Source organism: Schistocerca americana, chromosome 4 (genome assembly GCF_021461395.2).
Source record: "Schistocerca americana isolate TAMUIC-IGC-003095 chromosome 4, iqSchAmer2.1, whole genome shotgun sequence".
Lineage (NCBI taxonomy): Eukaryota > Metazoa > Arthropoda > Insecta > Orthoptera > Acrididae > Schistocerca > Schistocerca americana.
In genome coordinates, this window is record NC_060122.1 from 670,655,374 (window position 1) to 670,680,195 (window position 24,822).

The window sequence follows — 24,822 nt, forward strand, 5'->3', positions numbered from 1 at the left end:
GAGTGTAGGAACAATAGGTATAGTAGGCTGGTGCCAGGATACTTTTGGGAGGAGAGAATGTATTGTATGGATAACTCCCATCTGCACATGTCAGATAAACTGGTGGTGGAGGGCAGGATCTAGATGACCTTGGTTGTGAAGCAGCCATTGAAATCAAGCATGTTATGTTCAGCTGCATGTTGTCCCACAAGGTGGTCCTCTTTGCTTTTGGCTACAGTTCGGTGGTGGCCTATCATTCTGCTGGGCGTCTGGTTGGTAGTCATAACAATACAAAAAACAGTGCTACGTTTGCAGCAGAAATGGTGTATGACTTGGCTGCTCTCATAGGTGGCCTGGCCTGTACTGGAGTGGGGTAGTCTTTTGACAGGAAAGGAACAGCAACTGCTCTGACTGCTCTGTGAGTGAATTGGGCACCTGGATCGTCCACAGGGATATGACCTCTGCAGCAGGGGACTGGAACTGGAAGTGGCATATCCTCAAATCCTCCACTCAACAGTTTTCGCCCCTCTGTCCCAACTCTCCTCCAAAATCAGGTCCCTCACCCTCATTGTGTGTCACTCTCTGGTAACACACTCTGGGGTCCTTTTCCTCTTGTCTGCCCCTTTCTTTTTCCGCTCCACATCCCACTCCCCTTACACTGTACCTGACAGCCTTGTCCTGCCAAAACCTAGCGCCTGCATGCTCCAACTGACAGTGCTGTTCTCTCCCCCACGCTCTTACCCTGCTATCCCTGCCCTTTCCCCATCCTACTCTGGATTGCTGCTTTTGTTCAGTGCGATGTTGAATTTTGGTCCAGGCTGCTGGAGGTGGTGGTCATGTGTGCATGAGGTATGCTTGCTTGTCTGAATGTGTGTGTTTTCTTTTCTGGAGAAGACTTTGGCTGAAAGCTAAGCGATGTAGCAGTCTTTTCGCTGTGCCTCTCTGCAACTCTATATGTCATCTTTATGGAGAGTGGCAGTCTATCCTTTTCATAATTTTTTTAGGCTTCATTCATAAATAAAAATTTATTTAAGTATTTTTCTGTATACTAGATTCATTCACTTTGCTGTCCCTGAACTCTTCTTTCTTCCTCTCAATAATTATTCTGTGTCGAAATATATCAATTTTAATTTTGCTTACTACTTCCTGTAAATGACAATACTTCTAAATTAATTTCCTAAATTAATCACACACTCCTTTTGTCTGCTTTACATGTAAGACACAGCCTCTGGTGAATTTCTGAATAATTCCATATCTATGGTGCAGCTTGATGGGTCATTGAGTACATGGTTTACTATAAATTCAAAGAACTGTAGTTTGATCTCTAGTTGGTCCATGACTTTTTTCTAGTGATAACCGATTTTTCCTTTTCTAGCAATTGTCTGTTAATGAGATATGTGCCAAATTGCTCCATGGTTCACAGCGCACTAGGAACTGGCTGGGTACCTCATGTCAAAGGTCAGAGGGAGGGGGATGAGATTAGTGTTTAACATCCTGTTGACAATGAGGTCATTAGAGATGGAGCACAAACTCAAATTAGAGAAGGATGGAGAAGGAAAGCAGCCGTGTCCTTTCGAAAGGACAATCCTTGGATTTGCGTTAAACAATTTAGGGAAATCACAGAAAACCTAAATCAGAATGGCTGGACTTGAGTTTCAACTGTCATCCTCCCACAAGCGAGTCCACTGTGCTAACCATTGCACTATACCACTCACTAAAGGCCAGAGGAAGACAAAGGCATCTTATCTCTAATAGGACCATGCACTGAACTGCACTGTGGTGTTTAAAGCAATCTTTGATTTTATGGTACCATTTGATTGTAACTGAAGTGCAGTTACTCAAAGAGATCCAGTGTGGACTGTAATTATAGTATGGAAACAAAACTTGGTGGATATTCTAATGCATTAATGTGGAGCCAATTTATGCTGGAAAAAGTTAGTTCTAACTTTTGTTACCAGGCGCTGTTAATGGAAGATGGACATATAGAAATGTTTACATCTGTAATGGCCTTGGAATGGAATGTAGGCAGACAAGATCAAATAAGTGAGAATGGCATAATGTTAATTTTATTATTAACTGCACTTTCACCATTTGTTCAATATGAGCACCAGAGATGTTGATAAGGCGCTGCATCTGTAAAACGAGGTGCTCAGCAGTTGCCGGCAGCAGTTCCAGTGAAATCTGAGGAATATGTTTCTGTTTACTGTATTACATCTGCAATGGATTATGAACGGAATTTGAGCAGACAACATCAAACAAGTGAGAAAATCATAGTATTAAGTTTATTCTTAACTGCACTTACACCATTTGTTCAATAGGAGTACTGCAGGTGCTGCATATATAAGTCGATGTGATCAACTTTTGCTCGCAGCAGTTCCAGTGGAATCTGAACAGCATGTCCTGTGTACTGCCCTTCAGATCAGGTAGAGACTGAACGTGTTCCTGGTAAATGCATCCTTCTAGATATCCTCAGAGCACAAAGCCATATGGATTAAGATGATGTGATGCTGAATCTGCGAAACCTTTGGAGAGAACACATTCATGAGAAGTTACATTAAGCAACTCTTTCATTGGGCAAGCGACATGATGGGTTACCCCATCTTGCATGTAAACAGTATTTTCCACACAGTTGAGCTCTTCCAAAGCAGAAATCACATGATTTAGAAACAGGTCGCGATAATGTGCAGATGTCACACATATGACAGGCCCTCTGGGCGTATTATCTTCAAAGAAGAATGGAACGAGAATGAAGGTGCTTATGAATCCACGTGACAAAGTCACATACAGCAAGTACAATGGCTCTTTGTGCACAACATGTGGTGTAAAGTACCCTAAATTGGGCAGTTCTGTGTATTTTCAGCCTGTGATGTAAAATGTGCCTCATTGCTCAGTGCCATATCGCTCAGTCACATGTCATCAACTTCAATACATGTCAGAAACCGAAGACCAGATTCAGAATTGAGGTGAATATCATGACGTTTCAGTTTCTGCAGTGTCTGTGTCTTGTACGGGTACCAATGCAACACAGATCACAAAACTTTCCATACTGTTGGCCATGGGATATACAATTCTCGTGAGACTGCATGAGCATTAGCACTACTCAGGGCACATACTGCGTAAATGGCAACAGCAACCTCATCAATAACTCCCACCGGGATAGGATACCTTCCTGTTCCAGCTGACAGAACCGAGCTCAGCCATGTTTTTGAATTTCATTGTCATCTTCGTTAAGCCATCTGATGACATCCAGCATCTCTTCATACCTTACAGTTAGTGATATTCTCTCAATGCAGCACTGTAACTGCTACTGTTTACATAAAACAGTTTCACTAACAGAACACAGTCTCTCTTCTTAACAGCCAAACTGTCCACTCAAGTTCACTGTCATGAAAACAGTGAACATCGCCAGATTTGCACCTGATAGCCATATCTAGAACTATGAGTAGTTTGTTTTCCAACACATATCGGTTACATGTTAATGTACTAGCATGTATAAGAAGTTGAGATACCATACCATGTTACAACTCACAATGGACCTCGGTGAGTATCTGCACTTTAATTATAATCATCTGGTAGTTTTACCTATTTCTATCACTTAAGACTTTAATATGGAATAATGAGTTAAATGAATATGAAAATAAACGTGAAACCAACATTCTGAATTTTATGACACTCCATAAAATTTTTAGTAGGCTATATCACAAAATAGTTATTTTCTGAGCTTCTATGTTGTTACAAGGGTGAGTAGGATATTATCATGATTTTGAGGGAAATAACTGACATCTTGCCATCGTTGTAAGTGAGATTTAAGGGAGATTTAGTAATGATAAATTTCAACTGCACAACTATGTCGAATTTTCTTGTAATGAGTGATGATTGAGCTATATATATAAAAAATTTAACATGTTTTGCTTATTTTTACTCTGTTGTGTCATACAGTATCATATTTTAGAGTAACTCTACAAACTAAGAAAGAGATTTTAGAGTTCAAAAGCTTGCAATGAGACTAATTTGTTGTGTAAGTTCAGAAATGAGTATTACCCTCAAGAGATTTAAATATGTTTGTTACATTATGTTTCACATCATGTATAATACACATGAGTATTCCGCATTATAGGGTCAATGGGATGAAGGACGAATCTAATGTAAACTAAATAATTACTTTGGTCGTTGTATGCAACACACAAATACAATCACAAAAAATTTTAACCAATTTGCACACACACACACACACACACACACACACACACACACACACACACACACACATACATATATAAATATATATATGTATATATATTAAATAAAGAGTGAGATTTGTCTCACTCATTCCATTCTTCTAACTTCTTGAAGCTTAATAAATTCTCATACACAAATCCTAATTTACCCCACAACTTTGCCTAGTATTAGTTTTTTTCTTCTCCTTTAAAATTTTTATTTGTACTGATATATATATATATATATATATATATATATATATATATATATATATATATATATATATATATATATACAGTGAACATCGCCAGATTTGCACCTGATGGCCATATCTAGAACTACGAGTAGTTTGTTTTCCAACACATATCAGTTACATGTAATGTGCTAGCATATATATATGTGTATATATATATATATATATATATATATATATATATATATATATATATATATACACACATATAGGCAAAGTTGTGGAGTAAATTAGGATCTGTGTATGAGAATTTATTAAGCTTCAAGAAGTTAGAAGACTGGAATGAGTGAGACAAATCTCACTCTTTATTTAAAGGCAGTGTTGCCAACAGAATTTTTGAAATCTATAGACTTTTCTCGTTTTGCACCAGCTGAATGGACATAACGTGTTTTGAAACAAATTTACAAAATAAAAAAAATACAAGAATCCGATCTTCATGTTTTATGTACACCAATAAGACACAACACAAATGAAACAGGAACAAGTGTTCAGTTGTTGTTGAAAGTAAACAATCAAAATTAGTCATTTGATTGAATGGTTGCTTACTGTAACTGTTTACATATTGTCTTTTGTAGCAAATTTACAATTGCTGTAGTCTTTAATCACTGACTCAAAATTAAAATTAAGCATGTCATTTTTAAACATTGTTAGAGAGTACAGCCATAATTCTTATCAAACTAGTAATTCATAGTATACATTGTTTTCCTCAAAATTATCTAAAGTATCTCATGTTTAAATTAAACAATGATATTCAAGATGTACTGCGTATTATTCTTTCAAGCATCTGATATCTTGGTTCCTCCTCCAAGCAATCACACTCTACACCTTCAGCTTCGTCTTCCACATTGGCTACCACACAATCTCTCTGAAGTATGTCACCACAAAATTTGAAGGGATCATCTTCATTCCAACTATTATCAAATCGTTGTTTCAGAAGGTCGAGTAAATCCTTCTTGTTTGTAACCTTATTGGATGTACCAGGCTGACAACATTTGGGTGATGAATCTGATCTGTTGGTACACCCCTTTTTAGCAAGGTCGTATAACTTTTTGACAGAACATCCAAACCATATGTGAGCTCCATCCTAAAAACTACATGGATTATTTTTCACTTCAATTTCTCTTTGAGTATAATTCATTTCATGTCTCTTATCCCCACTGCCTTCCTGCAATTTTGGCAGAGGTCCATGAAGTTCAGAACATTCCAGTCTGTTCCTAGTCTTCAAACATTCCCAATTTCCTGATAAATCCTGTGATATTGTTCAGGAGTTAGCATTTCAGATTGCTTCCGAAGGCTTTTTTTCCACAGTACCAAAAAGTAGATCCGCAGGCAAGTAGGAGTGACCATGCACAGGAAATGTAATACATATCTCCTATACTGAGGCTGGAGATTTTTTTAATACCCACTAGTAGAGAGAATGAACCACATGGGCGTTCCTGTTTTGTGCAGTGCAGCCATCGCAAAATAGTCTCATTGTTAAAGTGTTTTCTTCATATCTATACTTACTCAGAGCGTCTGTTAAGGCTAAAGCTACTTCGTTTTAACCTCTAAGAGCCTGCTCTTAAATCCAGCAGTAAAAGTCTGGAGACTTATTGTCAGTATCCATAATACAAGGAGCATAATGTGACAGTTGTCCTACATAAGCCTCACCAATAGCGAATTTTGGCAGGGGTTGGACTTGCTGCAGATCAAAACATGAAGACAAGCTATTGGGCAGTTTCTCTTTTGTAATTTTGTAAAACTGTGTAGCTCTCACTTTATGAGCAGCAAGCTGTACTCGTCCCCTTTGTCTTTTGACCTATTCTGTAGTTAGTTTTATTTCATGTTTCATTCTACGTCAGTAGCTAAAACAACTCCTGTAGGGTCATCAAACCCCAAATTAAATATTTTTGAGAATATGTAGCTGATGAACCACTTCTTTAGTTTTAATGAATCAGGGGCACTTTCATTGTACATTTTAAAAAGTTTTGTAATATGTATGTCTGAAGATACATACAGCCTTTCACTTTTTTGTCTGCTATAGAGACTTTCTCTAGCCTTCAAATTTGCGATGAATTGTATCACACTATATTTCTTGGTAAAAGTTTTATTTCGTTCTGCGATCCCCTACTCTTTTTTTCACCAACGACATTACCAGCAACTACCAAGGAAGCAATGCTATTGAGTCGAGTTGTTTTCATACCGAACAGAGCTCTAAACACTTGGAACACACAGGAACTTCCATACTCTCTATTCTCACCTGAAACTTGGTAGTTTCAGTCTTTAGTTTTCCATCCTCTTTCGTAGGACGTCATCATTTCGGACTGGAGACAACCATAAATGAAGATGGAATCCTATTCTGCTGCAGTTTGTTGAAGTGTCTGTAGACTTTCATCCTATTTCTGATTAGATGGTGTAGAGAGATGGTACGACGTTTGAATCTTCCACTTTTGTGTCCCCAAGGAGGTTGAAACTCCAGCATTTCAGGGTCCTTATCAAGATATCTGAAAGAGTTGAATAGTACACGTTTAAGTGGATTCCTATCCCGAAATTAAAGCGAAACACGTTGTTAGTATGCGTAGTAAAATCAATTTAGTAAACAATCTCACAAAAAAGTCTTTTAAAACATCTTACCTCTCCATCTGCTCAATCTTCCTTTTCACAACGCCCTTTTGCTGCTTCCTAGAGCCATAGGAGTGGTCACCTACGTGTACAACTCCTTCTACATAAGTCAGATTTTTCACGAACAGCAAGCTCCAACATAAACAAGATACTGGCCAACCAATCTGTTTTATGTGACAGTGCGCTGGCTACAACAGTAAGTGGTACAGGTATAACACACATACAGTGTAGTTGAAGTCTTAGAAAGTATTCTGTCTTGGCGCCACAGCTTTTATTTGTCTTACTAAAAAAACTTTCGTCAGCAGTCGGCAGTAAATGGACTTATCGCGATTTGAACCAGTTTCACTGATGAGCTTCTTGCACTTGGAACCGAAAGTCAAATTTTGCACCTGTTTTAAACGGCTAAAAATGTGGTTTGAATGAAAATAACACCATAGCTCAATGTCGTCACTCCTTATATATGTATGTAATATGTGCCTTACAAGTACTTATTTGCAGCAGCTGCTGAATTGTACAATACTTTATCCTCTTCTACAACTTTAAAATATTCTTTGCAGTTATAAGCAAAACTGATTTGAACCATAAGCTCTGATTTAATCAGTTTCCTGCTGTTTCTCTGAACTGTTCACTAGCGCTCCTAAGAGAAAGAACTTTTCCCAAGGGTTGTGATACTTTCTTGTGCTGTGTGAGTCAGTTGAGAAATAAACAAATTGAACGAGAGTATTTAAATATGAACGTCTCTACAATCTTCTTTTGAAAGACTTTCTCTAGCTTTCAAATTTGTGATGAATTGTATCATACTACATTTCTTGGTAAAAGTTTTGTTTAGTTCTGCGATCCCCTGCTCTGTTTTTCACCAACGACATTAACAGCACCTACGGAGGAAGCAATGCTATTGAGTCGAGTTATTTTCATACCGAACAGAGCTCTAAAGACTTGGAACACACAGGAACTTCCACGAACGCTCTAGATGCGTAGGCTATGTCAGTCAAACTTTCTCCACTTCTCGCACTCCCTTGAGCCACTCCCTTGAACCATGTTCTTTCCGTAGAAGCACGAACCGAAAAAGGACTATATTTCGACAACAGTACCGATTACTATACGAAAAATGTTTGAGGTCTGTCAGTCTGGCGCTTGGACTATCTATAGTAATAATGTTTACATCATCACTGATGGAGTATATGGGTAAGGGCGGATTCAGGGGGTGGGGAGCAGGGGCACATGTCACCCCCCCCCCCCACCACCACCACCACCTACCACAGACAGTTTGAGAGAGAGAGAGAGAGAGAGAGAGAATCTCGACATAATTATGAGTTTTACTTAAGGGCAGCATGCAACTGTGAGTTTCAAAATTGCAGAAAGCGTGATTTTAACGCAACATGTGACTTGTTGTGTTATGGCTTCTTGATTCTTTTTAGTCACAATTTAGCATAAAAATACGATAAAGCATGACGTCATTTATCGTTTCGTGTCTGTGTAGCAAGTAAATGAGCTATTGTGTAGGTGTTGCTCGCAATGCAAGTATAGTGAAATCTCTTATTTTGCAAGAAAATTGTAAATTTCTGAGGCTACGTTCAAGCTCATACATTCATAAATTTTCGTTCAATATTTGATGTCTCTGGAATCTTTTCCTAGTTGGTAAGGAATAGTACCACCACATTTCGATTTTCCATCACTGTCAGTCCCCTTACAGTCAGTAATTTTAGTTGTTCTGCGCACTATGAGATTTCACCAAAGTCCACTTGTTAGCAAATAGTGTCTTGTGTCCTGTTTGGCGTTTTATCAGGGACCACCGTATTTTAGTCACGATAAACCAATTCAGCTATTACGGAGAGGCACTGTGAGTAATCCACAAAGTACCAATACTAAAAAAGTGAGAGTAACTGTATCACCTTTTCATGGCTGAATCGCAGAATAGAATTTGATGGAGTTTGGTATAGAGATATGTTAAACTGTGAGGGCGAACATGGCTACTTAAAATTTAAATCAGTAGGATAAGGATATAATAGTCGGTAATAGTGAATGAAGGCAGCAGAAAGTTTATTGGCAATGAATTCTTTTACAATAGGTACATTACGTAGGTGACAAGAGGTATGACAAATTAGAAAGTACAAAGCTGCAGATCTCATCGAGATCACAGAAAAGTCTACGAGAGCGTATCCTTATCTTTTACGTTTCACTCATAATCACAACTTTTGTCTTTTGATTGTCGTTAGACCGTCAGTGAGAACAGCACCACTAGTTCCTGCTACTAATAAGGCGAGTACACAGTTCGCTTGTTACATATTTTTACGAGCTTCAAACAGGAGCGACTTATTTTCAGTTATCTGGGTAGTTACTAGTTTATTTTTGTCATTTCTTGCGAGTTTGAGTGCTTACTAGGCACAACCTTTTATTTGAATAACAGTGTAGCGTACGGTACCGCCATTGCTATCGATGCTTGTATCGACCCTCATATCGTACAGGTTTTTGTTTGTTTGGCTAGAACAACTCAGTGTCAGTTAGACCATCAACAAGAGCAGCACCGCTAGTTACTGCTACTAATAATGCAAGTACACAATTTGCTTGTTACACATTTTTACGAGCTTCAAACAGGAGCGACTGCAGTAATGGATAGGAACTGTGATTGCTTCGCACAGATGCGAGCTGAGTTGGCGACCCTTCACTCACAGTTCCAGGTTGCGTTGGCTTCTGTCACACAGCTTGAGGCTGCTGCCAAGGGGCATCACTGTGGGGGATCGGATGTGGGGATACGAGGGTTGTCGAGCACATTCCACGTTTCCTCTGATGGGTTCACTGCTGTGACCACCCCAGGTACTGCCTGCACTGAGGTTGACCCCTCACCCGTGGTCGAGTGGAATATCATTCCAAAGTCTAGCAGGCAGCGAAAAACTTTCAGAGGGGCCGATCGTAGGGCCTCCCTGTTTCATTTGATGATCGGGTTTCAGGCATTATCTGTGCGTGACGATGTCTCTGGGCCAGATGCAATCGTCCACCCTGTTCCAGAGGCAGCTTCTCGGCCCGCAAGGTCTGGGCATTCACAGTGGGTGAGTTTGCTGGTAGTTGTGAGCTCCAACGTTAGGCGCATAATGGGGCCTCTTAGGAACATGGCTGCCAAGGAGCGGATGGAAGCCAGTGTGCACTCCATGTGAATTCCGGGGTGAGTCATTCTGGATGTGGAAAGGATGCTTCCAGATGCCATGAAGAGTACAGGGTGCAGTCAACGGCAGGTGGTAGCTCATGTCGGTACAAACGACGTGTGTTGCTTTGGATCAGAGCAGATTCTGTCTGGTTTTGGGCGGCTAGCGGAAATGGTAAAGACTGCCAGTCTTGCATCCGAGATTACGGCGGAGCTCACCATCCACAGCATCGTCGATAGAATCAACTGTGGTCTTTTGGGGCAGAGCCGAGTGGAGGGTCTGAATCAGAGGCTCAGGTAGTTCTGTGACCGTGTAGGCTGCAGATTCCTTGACTTGTACCATCGGTGGTGGGATTCCAGGTTCCGCTTAATAGGTCAGGAGTCCACTACACACAGGAGGCGGCTACACGGGTAGCAGGAGCTGTGTGGAAGGGACTGGAGGTTTTGTAGGTTAGAGGGTCTCAGGGAACCACAGAAGGGACGTCGGTCTAAAAGTGGGCAGGTGAAACACAGTATGGTAGTTGTAGAAACGATTGGTATTGTAGTTGTAAATCGTCGCAGCTGTGTTGGGAAAGAACCAGAGCTCCAAGCCCTAATAGAAAGCACTGAAGCTCAAATAGTTGTTGGTACAGAGAGCTGGCGAAATCCGGAAATAAGTTCAGCTGAATTTTTTTTTTCAAACGATCTAACAGTGTTCAAAAGGATAAATGGTCGAGTATTTATTGCTGTAAGAGGTAGTTTGCCCTGTAGCGAAATTGAAGTAGGTAGTTCGTGTGAAATAGTATGGGTAGCTGACAATCGGACTAAACTATTAATTGGATCATTTTAACGACCCCCCGACTCAGAAGATATAGTTGCTGAACAATTAGAAGGAAACATGAGTCTCATTTCAATTAAGTACCCTGCTCATACAATTATAGTCGGTGATGACTTTAATTTACCCTCGATATGCTGGAAAAATTATACGTTTAAAGCTGCGGCAGGCATTAAACGTCATCCAAAATTGTACTGAATGCTTTCTCAGAAAATTATTTTGATTATTAGTTCATGAGCCCACTCGAAGCGTAAATGGTTGCGAAATCATACTTGACCTTTTAGCAACAAAGAATCCTGGACAAATAGTGAGTATTGTGACGAATACGGGGATTAGCGACCACAAGGCAGTTGCTGCTAGGCTGAATACCGTAACAACCTACAACCACAAAAAGAAACGCAAAGTATATCTATTTAAAAAAGCTGATAAAACTGCTCTTAACGCCTTTTCAAGAGACGGTCTTCACTCCTTCAGATCTGATCATGTAAGTGTAGAAAATTTGTGGAATGTTTTCTAAGAGATAGTGACGACAGCAATTGAGAGATATATACCACATAAATTACTGAGTGATGGTACTGATCCTCCATGGTACACAAAACGGGTCAGATAGTTGTTGCAGAATCAACGGAAAAAGCATGCCAAATTTAAAAGCACGCAAAATCCCCAAGATTATCAAAGTTTTACAGAAGTTAGAAATATGGCGCGTACTTAAATGCGAGATGCTTTTAATAATTTCCACAACGAAATTCTATCTCGAAATCTGGTAGAAAACCCAAAGAGATTCTGGTCATACATAAAGCACATAAGTGTCAAGATGCGATCAATACCTTCACTGCGCGATAACAACGGTGAAGTCACTGATGACAGTTCCACTAAAGCAGAGTTATTAAACACGGTTTTCCGAAACTCCTTCACCAAAGAAGACGAAGTAAATATTCCTGAATTCCACTCAAGAACAACTGCCAAGATGAGAAACATAGAAGTAGATATCCTCGGAGTAACGAAGCAGCTTAAATCACTTATGAAAGGCTAGGCCTCCGGTCCAGATTGTATACCAGTCAGGTACCTCTCAGAGTATGCTGATAAAAAGCTCCATATTTAGTAATTATATACAACCACTCGCTCACAGAAAGATCCGTACCTAAAGACTGGAAAATTGGTCAAGTCACACCAATACCCAAAAATGGAAGTAGGAGTAATCCGCTGAATTACAGTCCTATATCACCAACGTCGATTTGCAGTAGGGTTTTGGAGCATATACTGTGTTCGAACATTATGATGTACCTCGAAGAAAACGATTTATTCACACATAATCAGCACGGTTTCAGAAAATATTGTTCTTCTGAAACGAAACTGGCTCTTTGTACTCATGAAGTAATAAGTCCTATCGACAGGGGATGTCAAATTGATTCCATATTTTTAGATTTCCAGAAGGCTTTCGACACCGTTCCTCACAAGCGTCTTATAATGAAACTGCATGCCTACGGAGTATCGCCTCAGTTGTGCGACTGGATTCGTGATTTCCTGTCAGAAAGGTCACAGTTCGTAGTAATAGACGGAAAGTGATCGAGTAAAACAGAAGTAATATCCGGCGTTCCCCATGGAAGTGTTATAGGTCCTCCATTGTTCCTGATCTATATTAACGACATAGGAGACAATCTGAGTAGCCGTCTTAGATTGTTTGCAGATGATGCTGTCATTTTCCGTCTTGTAAAGTCATCAGATGATCAAAACGACTTGCAAAATGATCGAGATAAGATATATGCATGGTGAGATAAGTGTCAATTGACCCTGATTAAGGAAAAGTGTGAAGTTATTCACATGAGTACTAAAAGAAATCAGCTAAATTTCGATACGCGATAAGTCACGCTAATCTGAAGGCTGTAAATTCAACTAAATACTTAGGGATTCCAATTACAAATAACCTATATTGGAACGATCACATAGATAATATTGTGGGTAGAGCAAACCAAAGACTACTATTCATTGGTAGAACGCTTAGAAGGTGCAACCGGTCTACTAAAGAGACTGCTTACACCACGCTTGTCCGCCCTATTCTGCTGTATTGCTGTGCGGTGTGGGATCCGCATCAGGTGAGACTGACGGATGACATCGAAAAAGTACAAAAAAAGGGCAGCTCTTTTTGCATTATCGCGAAATAGAGGAGGTAGTGTCACAGACATCATACGTGAATTGGAGTGGTAGTCATTAAAACAAAGGAATTTTTCGTTACGACGGGATCTTCTCATGAAATTTCAATCACCAGTTTTCTCCTCTGATTGCGAAAAAATTCTGTTGCCACCCACCTACATAGGGAGAAATGATCACCACGATAAAATAAGAGAAATCAGGGCTCGCACAGAAAACTTTAAGTGCTCGTTTTCCCCGCGTGCCTTTCGAGAGTGTAACGGTAGAGAGAAAGCTTGAAGGTAGTTCATTGAACCCTCTGCTAGGCACTGTATTGTTAATAGCACAGTAATCACGTAGATGTAGATTGCATTAGCGCAGGGAATTCGAAATACATCACAAAAATAGCGATTGTCAGTGAACCATAAAACACAAAAGTATGTTCTGGCAGAATTTTAGTATGTGTGTGTGAGATCTGTATTGTAACACGACACCAAATTATGTACTACATATTGGTTAGGTGGGGTATTGATGTGGGCAAACTCTTTACTTTATGTAGAAATTACCTTTAAATTGCTGAGAAAACTTTCGTTAGACACACGTCACGACAATTCTGATTTAAACTAGCCTCAAATGAATAAAAGATGTGTATTGAAATCGATGTATTCGTTTCGGAGCTGTGGTGCTATAGACATACAAAGACGTTAACCTTGTATCGCCTGAATTCATTCTTTGTAGTTTTTTCGTTTGACGCTTCTTTCGTGAGATATTTGGCCCGCTCACGATCAATGGATCACCCTGTTAGTGTGTATATGTGTGTGGTTCTAATCAAACATTTTTCTCTCGGACTGGAGCTACAGTTTCAGCAACTGATATGTAATAAGTAGCCGGGAGACAAATCGCCGAAACTGTTACTACTATTACTCTAGACCCTTGGGGGAAGTGACTTATTAATGGGAAATTTCTTATATTTGCTGTGGCTGAAGTGTCTACCATCCATTATTAGGATGGTTTTTGCGGCTCACACGGATTTACTGTTCAATGTTGTGACTGATAAGGCAGAAGCTATTGCCAGTAAGTTCCAGTATAATGTTTTCACCACTGTGGATGGAGACAATAGGGCAGCCGGCTCCAGACCAGGCATGCATGGGACGGCAGCAAGCAGTGGCCACGACCGCGCACTTCTTCCAACGCAGATGAGGCTATAGCCTATCATCTGGCAGCTAGCGGTGCAGGCGCTACACACCACAACAGCGGCTTTACGAGGCAGCAAGGTAAATTCGGAACGTTTCGGAAACACCGTCATCTTACACCTAGTAAGAAGGCGAGAAGAAACTGGATTTTCGCAGCTGGTGTTGGTGTCACCAACAGTTTGTCGTACACTGCAGTACCCGAATACATCCGACAGTCTCTAAAGGGCGCAGGTGGCCATCCGAGATTTAATGACCTCGCCCCCTCTTTACCCTCTTCCGCGTCATTAATCAAGGAGACATACGATCTGTTCTGACCCACGGAGTGCATGCTGATGCTCTACGTGTGTGCGCGCGGGCTCTTCCTCCCGTGGTGGCACATTGAAGTGTGAATGTATAGTGCGAGAGGACTCAGTGTCCTCCCCTTAAATTTTCAACTTGCACCTTCGACCATAGATATTGGTAGACTGGTCATGACGTATATTTCGTGGCACCAACATCTCTACTGCTATACCACGTGACTATTGGCAAAACAATGGTGGTATCCTGTTGTGCTTATGGTTGTACCGAGCGTTTTGTGAAGGGAAGTAACATTAAATTTCACATGTAAGTATTATTAGTATAATTTAGCGGCATTTCTTGAATACTGATAAACTATTGTGTGTATCATATCCTTACCGAGAACGCCACAGTCACGTAAATTGGCGGTTTGAAGTGCTGTGTGTGTTTCCAGACGCACATTGCAATCGCATATATTTCTTGAAATGGTAAGCTACAAAGCTGCTTTTTCTCTTTCGTATGGGTTTCCAAAGGATGAAGGGCGCAGGCAGATGTGGATACAGGCAGTGAAACGAAAAGATTTCAAGCCTACTGCGCACACACGCATCTGTTCGAAGCACTTTGAAGAAATATATATATATATATATATATATATATATATATATATATATATATATAAACAAAGATGATGTGACTTACCAAACGAAAGCGCTGGCATGTCGATAGACACACAAACATACACACAAAATTCAAGCATTCGCAACCAACGGTTGCTTCATCACGAAAGAGGGAAAGAGAGGAAAAGACGAAAGGATGTGGGTTTTAAGGGAGAGGGTAAGGAGTCATTCCAATCCCGGGAGCAGAAAGACTTACCTTAGGGGGGAAAAAAGGACAGGTATACACTCGCGCGCGCACACACACACATATCCATCCGCACATACACACCTATATATATATATATATATATATATATATATATATATATATATATATATATTGAAACCACAGTGAACATCAGAAATGTTTTACTTGTAACAATTAGCTACACCTTTCAGCTACTTCTCTACGTAGTCGCCGTTCTGACTTAGACTTTTGTCATAGCGTTGTACCAACTTTTCAATAGCCTCATCATAGAAGGCAGCCGCCAGTGCTTTCCGCCAATTCTCCACGCTGGCCTACACCTCGTTGTCTGTGTCAAAATGTTGTCTTCAAAGACAGCGGTTCATGTGACCAGAGATGAAACTCAGGGGGAGACAATTGCGGACTGTATTGTGGGTAATCTAACATTTCCATTTGCAAACGATGCAGGAGCATCTTCATTGCCCCTGCAGAATGCGGCTGAGAATTGTCGTGAAGACGAAACAGCACAACAGTTATGTAATGTTGGCTGCATAGCTTCAGGCGAAATTTCTCACCAGGCCCTCGTACTTGGCGGCAGACACTATTTTCTAGACATCTTTACGCACTCACTGCGAGCTCAGAAATGAGAAGAGCGACGTGATGCTAACTGGGGTTATACTAGAGACACTACCCAACACATCTGTGCAAAGCTTTATCGGATTTTCATAGTCGTTTCCATTTCGCGACCGATCGGAAAAAATGGTTCAAATGGCTCTGAGCACTATGGGACTCAACTGCTGAGGCCATTAGTCCCCTAGAACTTAGAACTAGTTAAACTTAACTAACCTAAGGACATCACAAACATCTATGCCCGAGGCAGGATTCGAACCTGCGACCGTAGCGGTCTTGCGGTTCCAGACTGCAGCGCCTTTAACCGCACGGCCACTTCGGCCGGCGACCGATCGGACCTTACTTTTGGAATAACCCTCGTATATATATAGTGTGTGTGTGTGTGTGAGAGAGAGAGAGAGAGAGAGAGATAGTTATTACCAATAACCCTTCCCACTCCAAAAGCAATGGCAATGAGCATTGCTACTACATAAGAAGAAAGGATGATTTTTACTATCCTGGATTAAATCTGACTTTGGTACAAAAAGGGGTGAATTATGCTGGTATTATTTTAAAGAACAATTTGCAAAAACAAGTTAGGGGTTCGATTTCTCATCAGGGTTTAGTTTTATTTTGTACTTCCCAGTTACAAAACATACGAATCTCAGAAACAAATACTGAATACCATTTGCCAAAAGGTAGTTGTATGGCCGATGTTAGTTTCCAGATAATAAGCCGTAATGTATGGGATAAATAATATGCTGCTACAAAAATCTTTGGTCATTTACCAAAAAGCATTAAAAGCCTGACAGATAGCCAACCAGCATTTATAATCAAACTAAAAGAATCTATGAATGTCAGCTCCTACTCAGTAGACGATTTTTTAGGTATAAATAAGTGATTGGAAGAAATGTCATGTAATGATAGGTCTACCTTTCATTAAACTGACACATCATTGCGAAGTGTCGTATTCATGATCTGTGGAACAAGTATTCATGTAAGTAGGTACTGATTTTGTAGATGTCTTATTTGATACATTTACGAAACAAACTGTTTAAACCAAAAAAGAGCTTTCAAATGAAACTGCTTTACGTTTTTTGGGTGAATGACACGATTGAGTTCGTTACATTCGATGTGAACACGTGTGTTTACGTTACAGGTTTCGTTGTTTACGCCGATTTATGAAGTCTATAACACTTTCTACAACCAAGGCACTAAAACACACACACGCAATATTTACATTTTATGCAGTGCATAACGCGTATTGTTAGTAGAGAATGCATCTCATAATTGGTAACACTGAAATATTCGCGCCGAATATATTGCCGAACATCGAAAGTGTTTCAGCAGTTCACAAAGTTCATTGTGAAGTAATGGCTGTAAAACTAAATTTGTACAGTGGTTACGCAATAATTTATCACTTCTAGCTGTGTTTACATAAGCTACATTTAATGTGGTGAAGTTAGCAGGAAATCCACTGAGAAATACTGGAAGTGAAATCAGGAATCAGAATGCTGCCTTGAACTCCCGCCGACGTTCTGCCAACAGTCACGTGATTCTATGTTGCAGCCACGCCAGATGTATAGCTGCTGCACTGCTTGCCCAGTCTATTAGTATCTATGGTCGAAGACTTGCACAGGCAGCGCGCCAACTGCGGCTCCTGGCTTAGCTGGAAGACATACACGCCCGCCCGCTACGGGGTCTCGCAGCTACCTGCTCGCTCGGCCGTTACAACGGCTAATCCTACCTGCGCGCACAAAGGACCTGGGAGATCCACTTCCGCACATAGGTTGCAAATTCTTCCGACAGGGAGCAGACTATACTGGACAGTCTGACCTGCCCAATTTGAAGCTGCCACTAGATGGCAGTTGGAGTGAGTAGCAGAGTCCAAACAACGTGAGAAGATTTCCATGGGATTGCCACCACGGAGGATGCTAAGTTCACCGGACTTGGATACGATGTGACGTCATTATGACGTATACACGCTACATCGAAAACGATAGAAACCGTATATCGACTATTCGACTTTTGTGAACTTTCGAGAGGTTGTGACAGGGTAGCGCTGTGCTCTGCACCATTCGTTGAAATGTGTTTTGCGTTCCTTGCGTTTAAATCGTGTATTGTACTGTGTTTATGTCCTGTGCGTTGTTTTTCGTTTGCTCGTCTCTAATTATGTGTTCAGCATTCGAGAGACTAACGAGAGAAAATCTGAAAGAGTTCAGCATCGATGACGACAGGCAATTGCGTGGTTATTGTGAATCTCAAGCAGAAATTGATGTACTTCTGACCCAGCTGAAGTGCGTCGGTTATTTGTACTCGGAGAGAAGAAGCACTCAGCAGCCAAAATCTTTAGATGCGTCAAGACACTAACCTTTCGTTAAGATTACATTGAGAAATCCACTTCCCCTCGTATTTCATCTCCGGTCGACGATTTTTCTTCAACAATGCCTCATATTTTTCTTTTTAAGTTCGAAATTCAATCATTCTACACACCAGTCATTACTGGACACTAAGGTACCTGTCTCTGTGGTCCGAGTGTAAAATTACTTGGAATTATGGTTGATAAAAGACTATCTTGGGATGGACGTATAAATTACTTAGCTAACAAACTTGCACGAGTTCTCTTTCAGCTATATAAATTAAGAAAAAAAAATCAGCAAGAGTATGCTGCTACAATCTAATATGTACTGACAAGACCAATTGTATGAAACCATACTAAAATATTGACAATAAATAAATATTATTTTCGGCGTAAGCGTTCAATACAACAATCACACAATCTAATCTGGTCAGGACACAAGAAGACTTCACTTTTTTACGAAACGTGTTGTCCGGGGTGTTTTCAAGGCCACGGTCAGGAATATTTCTATTAATATCCAGCTCTTTTACTTTTATTTTTGCGAAATACATATACGCTGCCACACTGAGCTGTTATCAGAATCGCACGTGTCAAAACAAATTACTAGCTGACGACAGTTTAGAATCTCGAACGTTCGTAAAAATCGATAGGTGTGTTAATCGACTAAAGCGTGTTACGTCATAATGACGTCACATCATATCCAGGTTGGGTGAACTTAGCATCCTCCTGCCACCACATATAGCCCCTGACATTACGACAGAGAGGATTTTCACGAACGTAGCAGCTGTTACTTCACCGGTCGTAGACTCAGACAATCCAGTGTTTGGTATTGCAGCAGAGGCAACAATCACTTCATCGAGCTGAGAGTTCCTTAACAATTCCGACCATGCTAGTGTTCTGTAGGCCCCAAAGGAAGCCAATGCAGGCAATAGGCCTCAACTCAGAGACGCTCATCGCTATTCCAGAATTTACGACGTCAAGTTCACACGAGTTCTGGGTTCCAATATTATTACAAAACATGGAGTACCTAAAACAAGAAGCGCTAAACGCCACTGAGTCTCGTTTATGGTGGGTTTCCAGGATCACAGCTTTGATGAATTAAGATTATCTGACATGGAGAAGGCAGTGAGGCATTCTTCGCAAGGAGACAGAGTGCTGAAGACTGGATTCAAACGTTCAGAAGGAACGGTTTCGAGACGTTTGTCTGTGACTGACAGACTGTCTCGAACCACGTTTTTTTGTAGACACAGGGTCTGACTATAGTGTGCTCCCATAACACTGCTTCGAAAAAGGTGGCTCTCCTAGCAAATATTTGCTGGCGGTTGCCAACAACTCCCACATTCGCATGTAAGACGAAAAGCGAAAATGTCTTGAATTGGTCCTTGATTTGGACAAGTTGTTTCAATGGAATATCATGATGGCAGATACCACTGAGTCTGTTATAGGAGCTATTTTCTGCAGCATTTCCAGTTATCTGCAGACATCCACAGGGGAAGGCTTCAGCATCTATCAGACGTCGAATCATTGCAGATGAACTCTGCTTTTGAGTACAACATGTAAGATCTGCCAGAGGTCACATTGGAGACAGCGTCCCATCTCCAATGTAAACATGATGCAAAGCACTCGGACGTCTCTGGACCCACCATTCGGTGAAAAACTAAGAAGACAAATGCCCACAATATTTTTGGTGGCAAAGCGAGACACTGAGAGGAAAATGCAAGAAGGTGTAGTAGCATCCTCCAACAGCTAGTGGGCTTCGTCGATTCACATGGCATTGAAGAAGAAGACTACATGGCGCTTATGTGGCGGCTGCTGAGAGCTTAATACTTGTGCAGTGCCATATAAATATCCGGTTCTTCATATGGCGGGTTTTAACAAACGCTAACGCCTGAGTACAGATTTTTAGCGTCATAGATTGCAAACAGGCATTGTCACGAATACCAGAGCTTCCAAAGGCTGTAAAAGAAAACAATTACTACTCCATTAGATCTGTTTGAATACAACCACATACCATTCGGTTTAAGAAATGTGGCGCAGACATAACAAAGGTTTATTCATCATGTTCTCTGCGGTTTTACGTATTCTCTTCTGCTATATGGACGATATTTTGCTGTTCTTGCAGTTCCAAGATCAGCATAAAACGCACCTCTGACTACTTTTTCAATGTCTTAGGGACTGTAACATTATCATAAACTGAGGCAAGGGGGTCTTATGAAAAGACGGCGTGAAATTTTTGGGTTTCAACGTGTCTGTTTCGTGAGTTGCACTGTAGTGGCGATTTCTGCCACCGAATGTATCAGGATGACAAAATGTAGCGGGAAGACACCAAATGTAGTGGATGATGCCAGGGGGTGCCGTATTAAACCTCAGCGAGACCTTTCCTTGTGATTTATTGTTTTTTAGCTACAGTAACCTCGTACCTCTTGGTCTGCACCACAGGGCCCCACAATGCTGAGGAAGCACCCCAGCGGCCTGTACAATGCAATGCTGTGTCATGCTGGCCTTGGCCGGCCTGCTGAGTTCCAATGATATCAGGATGGCTGCTCCAGCAGCCGACTCAGCGGCCACCATCCTTGTTGTCTCAGCGCTGCTCCGCCAGGAATCATAGGCCGGCCCTGCAATGCTTCTTCCTCGCTGGCGTACCTGAGATCGCAGCGGCAACAAGCGCCCGCTATTTGGCATCCGAATCTGTGGCCCTCGCCTCATGAAGTACCTGGCATGTGTCAGGAGCCAAGACGGCTGCCTGCAGTAGTGAGCCTAAGAGTGGCCTGCTGCTGGCTGGATGTGGACTCCTCGTTGGCCTCAGAGGGTCGAACCGACGGCCCACCGTGGACTGGAATGCTGGCCCCCCATCTGTTGCTGCATGTAGCCCGGTCGTGTGACATGCCCCGCCGCCCAGGAGAGCTGCCCCACTTGGGTGAATCTCGTTAGAAAATGGCACCTATTTATACTTGGCTATGTGCCTCTCTTTTGCTAATGTACCAGTCTGAGTCCCATACGCGAAACACTTAGGTTGGTCCCCTTCTGCCTTTGACTTGCGCCATGAAAACTGCTGTGTGTGCCTTCTCCAGTAGTTCTAAATCCCTGTTGCCTCTATTTGCCTTACCAACTGCTGGTATGTGTAACTCACTGTAATCTGGGCCGCACCTGGCTGTAACTTGTGCTCAGAATATCACACGAAACTAACTTTCCCTATTCTAAACGGTGGTGCCGCTGCATTATTCCCCTCTTCAGAAAGGCCTGGTCCCTGTGTCGTCCTTTAACTAATTCTTAAACTTGTTTGGATTGGCCCTTATGACAAACTTACTTACTATTAGAAAACTTAAGTGTGCTCTAGTGTCCTCTTAAAACCAAGACATAAAACAAAACGTAACAATTCCTTACTGGACGACCACTGCTCGATTAATCCCTTACGTCCTCGTCTCACGCCCTCGGTATCCAATCCACAGAGACTTGGACTACTCTTGGTTCCCTCTTGGAATTAGCTCCCCACCTGATCAGAAAGTAAATAACACATAACAAAGTTAAGGCTGCGATGACACTTGGCACAGAGGTGCTCAAAGTCATCGTTATTTGCCGTTGTCTTTCCCTATACTGACCGACATGTTGAACAAACTGTTCGGTTGATATGCGACCCTCTTGCTCTAAAATGTACTGGTTTATGGATCTCAACAGACCTGGCTCCAGAGTCTGATTTAACAAGATCAAATTCTGCCTTGGCAAAACTCTAAAGTGGATTCTGGCCAGTACAGCTGTGGCTGCATAACATTCAACTGCGTGACTCCTGAAATTGTCGCTGGCAGATGGAAGGTTGGTCCTATTATGTTACACTTAGTCCCACTGATTAAAATTCCGCTCCCCTCGATCTCTGTACCTTTCGCTTCTTCAAATACTTCCTGCCCAAAACAACTTGTTGCTACTACCAAATTCTCGAAGGTGGAGAAGATCCAATGCATCCCGACCCGTTACAAACTCAATTTTGGCTCCACCATGTCCCTAGGATAGTCTATTCCTTTCCCCCTAGCTAAAAATAACTGCACTGTGCACATGTCCCATATTTGTAGTTTCGCAGATTTTCCTCCAACATTCACTATTTTTGATTCAAACTCAACACCAAGTGTGTGACTGCTTTCATCCTTAAATTACATTATATGAACTGGTGCAATAAACACGACTTTCCGGACCCAGCACTGTCGATAATCAAAAATTTAAACAGGAAATCGTATGACTGTAATATCGTTCAACACATATTTATTACGGCTTTGCCGCAAAATTTATTCCGATGCATTTATATCTCCAGAACTGCATTTAATTTCTCCTCCTACAACATTCCACATACGTCAGACGCTACACTTCCCTTTTCAGTGACCTGAGGACACGGATCATCATCATCCTTCCTCCTTCTTCAAAAAGACTGCTGTCCGCAACAGGCTACATTCGAAAATGCATACAACACATGAAAATACAATGCCTAATTACTCTACTCAAACCCAGTGACACATAACAAGAAAACAAAAAAAAACTGCAAATACTCTACTACTTTCTATATCGCAAAGCATACGGTACTTCGTGCTGTACTCTATCTTCCTGGTTTTCTCTGTGCTTAGCAACTCTCTTCACCTTTCTTTTATCCTCTTTCCTTCCTGTGACACACCTGGAATCACATACGGGCAACTCGTAAATGGCCGTATCCGCCCAATGTGTACTATCGTCATTCTAGTTGGCAGCTGAAGCTTAACATTAATGGGGGATGTGGCTTCAACAACTTGGTATGGCCCTTGATAACTCGTGAGGAGCTTCTTCGTTTTCCCTTTTGCGTATAGGGGCTGGACAGCATTACCCGTTGCCCCACTCTATACTACGGTAAACTTCATTTCCGCTTCACTGCATCTTCCTGCCTTTCCAAAGCCTTTGTATTCGCCTTTTGTACACGTTTCCAAACATCCCGAATTTTCCTTGGGAACTGTCATACAGAATCGCTGGTCCTTTCTTTCTGTAGCTTCACAAAATCAAACGGTGACGGCATTTTTCGCCCGTACACTATCTCATATGGAGACAAATCGGTATTTGTATGGATTTTTGCATTATATGCGCATACAATATGCTTCAGATACTCGTCCCACTGATGGTAATGAGAATCCACATAAAAACTCAGCATCTTCCCGATTGTTCTGTGTACCCGTTCTGTCCTTCCGTTGGCCTGTGGATGCAACGTGCTCGTCCTCAACTTCTTTATGTTCTACAATTTACACAGTTCCTTCATTAAATTGGACATGAAGATGGTCAGTTGGACAGTAGTTATTGTCTCTGGTACACCAAACTTCAAAATGTAGCTGTTTACTAACGCTTGCGCGACCATTGCTGCCTGCTGATTTGGCATAGCCGCCGTCTCCACATATCTCGAAAAATGCTCCATTATTGTGAGAACGAATCTGTTCCCCGACGGTGTTCGCCTAAAAGGTCCTAAGACATCACTTCCCAGCAAAGAGAATGGACATGTCGCTTCTGGCAATCGTTGTAGCTGTCTCTGTTTCCGACTCAAATCTGCTCTCTGCGCACATGGTATACAATTCTTTACATACTGATCCACATCTACTTTCCTACCTCTCCTCGCATTCGGGAGGACGACGGTTGAATCCCGCGTCCGGCCATCCTGATTTAGGTTTTCCGTGATTTCCCTAACTCGCTCCAGGCAAATGGCGGGATGGTTCCTTTCAAAGGGCACGGCCGACTTCCTTCCCCATCCTTCCCTAATCTGATGAGACCGATGACCTCGCTGTCTGGTCTCCTTCCCCCAACAAACCAACCAACCAATCCTACCTCCCACCAATACCTCTCCCCCACTCTCCTATTCGTCGCTCTACACCCCCCACGACCAGATAACACGTGATCATGTGCTTCCCTTAAAACCTCATCCATCAGCTTCGCTGGCACTACTACCCTTGGCCCTAACTTCGTTTCCCTGCACAGAAGATCGTCGTACACATTAAACTGTGGCTGTGTCTGATACAATTTACAATCGTTGTCCGCGTCCTGTAATTCTTGCCATACTGCTAGGTCATAACCTATGACTTCTACTTGTGCCACCTTCCTACTTAGTGCATCCACATTACCGTTCTTCTTTCCAGGCTTGTGCACCACCTCATAGTCGAACTCACTAAGCCTCACAGCCCATCGAGCGAGTCTAGTGGGCGGATCCTTCAAACCCAACAACCACTTCAACACAGCGCGATCTGTCGCTACCCGAAATCTTCTCCCATATAAATAACATTTAAAATATGTGATATCATAGATTGCGCTAAGCATCTCCCTCTCTGTTGTTAAATAATTCGTCTCTGCTCCATTCAACTGCCTAGATGCATAGGCTACGGGATGTTCTTTCCCATCAATATCCTGACTAAGAACACACCCTAA